Genomic DNA, 2,340 nt, shown 5'->3' with positions numbered 1-2,340 from the left:
AAACACACACACACACAACAACATTTCATTTTTAAACGAACCTTCCAAGTGTAAACGCTTCCTGATCCCGGGACTTCCTGTTTCACAAATGTTTTCACGATCTGTTTAAATATTAAATACAATGAACACCTTCAAGCCTTTTCCTACAACCACTTTAAAACAGAAGTATAATAGCGGGAGATAAGCCAAACAACTTACTAAACCCTTTCGGACGTCTTTACTTCCTAACCAGACGGTACGGCAATCGGTCATTTCTAAACACGTTCCCCAGAAACAAGCATAGACCTGTCCGGACTTCTAAAGATCTTTCCCAGAACCCCCCGCCCTACAGGAAACGGTCACCCATCGCTTAAATATTAGCCATCAACGGGCAAACAAAGCCCTTTTAAAAACATTAAAGTTTGAAAGATCTTACTTACCTCCACAGAATAATCGTTTCTTATGTTTTTCGGCTGGTTTAGCTTTTTGCACCGCTGTGAAGGTAAGAGACATGTTTAACCTTTAACCACACCGCTTTATAAAAAGCTTTAACCTCTTACAGGCTGCAGACATATACTCACAGCTATCAGATACCGGGGCTAACGGCCTTTCAGATTCTTGAAAGGTTACGGTTCTCGAAGGTAAAACGAAACAAGCCCTCGATGTGGAAGGCCTTTCGTTGTCTCGAACCACGTTTCTTAATACTGTTAGACAGGATAATTTTTTAAAATTAACAAAACTGGACTCAAACATCTTACAGAAACGTTATACAAACAAACAGGGGTTTAGTTCTTACCCGGTCGGCAGACAGCCTGTCTAGGGACAACCACTTCTCTTGGTCGATCCTCGGAGACATTAATCACAGGCCTTTCGATAGTTTCTGTGTAATTAAAGAGACCGGCATTAATATATATTAAAACGTTTTCATAACTCTAATGAGCCGCTTCAAAACCACACACACCCATGCATAAGAACCCATGAGCGCAAACACAAAAATCTTACCGTCGTTGTTCCAGATGATCTCCTCAGCGTTGGGAATTAACTCCTGTTGACTGGTTGAAAAATAATTTTACAGAACTTAAAACAGATGTTATAGCCTTATTTACAATACATGCACACAACACGCTCTGAGTCAATGAAAATAATCTGAAGACTTGCCTAAAAACTCGTTTAAATCGAATCGCTGATGTTGTTTCCGGACATTGTTGATCTTTAGTCTTAAATCGAAAGGTCAGTGTGAGTCTGTCGAGCTGAAGACCAGACCTTCATACTTATACTGATGGCCACATGCCGGATCTGTTTGTAAGGCATTGTTCTGGTCTGGCCTTTGTGCCACCCTGTTACCAATAAACATATCAAAACCAACCAATAAAATGACACTGCATCAAATTTCAAATAGAAACCAAGATGGAGACGATCTCTCTCCTCTCTACTCTAAACTTTTATTAGAACCTTTTGGTCTCTCAAAAAAACATTTTTAAACATCAAGACCTATAGTCAACAACCACTAAGAATATTTCAGGCCTTTATAAGCGCTAAAAAACAACCTGAGCCTAGAAAATAACTATAAAGATCAAAAATAACTAGCGCTTTTACAGTGATTTTTTTTTTTTTTTTATAGCGATGCTTTGTTTGGTATTAAACAAGTCACAAACTACTCAGAACAGCGTTTATCCCCGCAAAAGAGATATTTGGGTTTATTTTACAAAGCTTATAAATTATATAGGTTAAAAGTATTCTGAATGTTTTGATATCACACGCCATACCAACTGTTGTCTTCTACACCTTACGGTAGCAACAAATCTAACTACTGCTTTACTTTAACAATAATAATGACGGCGACCACGATGACAACAAGAACAACAACAACAAGAACAACAACAACAACATCATCATCATCATCATCATCAGATTTTAATTAAAAGTGGCTACACCAGCGTTTACAATTTCAACCTGTCGACGGACGGACGCTCTGAGTGCATCGATTGCGGGCACTCCAATGAAGAAAAGACACCCACCGCCTCCGGGGAACCACGAGGGCAAGCATGACGAAAAGGGCCAGCCCACAGTAGGCTGTTTCCGCCCGGTTTCGAACCGGGGACCTTTCGCGCGTTAGGCGAACATGATAACCACTACACTACGGAAACTGACACCGCTGCCTCTTGCTTCAATTGGTTACCGTTAAAGCCTGCTGGTAAAACGGGCTCAGGTGTTTCAGGTCGGCTAGGCTGTGAGAAGTGCGGCGAAAGGATGCCATTTTCACAGACCTGTTTGGCATTGCTAAAGGGCACATCAGGACACTTCGGAAACTCTTTCAAAGGCAGGACGCCCTGCGCTCTGACAGTGCCTGCACTTAACCCA

The 2,340-nt window shown here is 41.2% G+C and overlaps 1 non-coding gene across 1 annotated transcript; it reads right to left on the bottom strand.

The window, feature by feature from the left end:
- Positions 1-2,053: 2,053 nt before the first annotated feature.
- trnav-aac (transfer RNA valine (anticodon AAC)) lies at positions 2,054-2,126 on the bottom strand. Its single transcript has one exon. It is a non-coding gene; the product is annotated as a tRNA-Val (tRNA).
- Positions 2,127-2,340: the final 214 nt, after the last annotated feature.

This window comes from Amia ocellicauda (genome assembly GCF_036373705.1).
Source record: "Amia ocellicauda isolate fAmiCal2 chromosome 11 unlocalized genomic scaffold, fAmiCal2.hap1 SUPER_11_unloc_1, whole genome shotgun sequence".
NCBI classification, from domain to species: Eukaryota; Metazoa; Chordata; class Actinopteri; order Amiiformes; family Amiidae; genus Amia; species Amia ocellicauda.
Note: the sequence above shows the minus strand (reverse complement) of the source record. Positions and strands in the feature narration are given on the sequence as shown.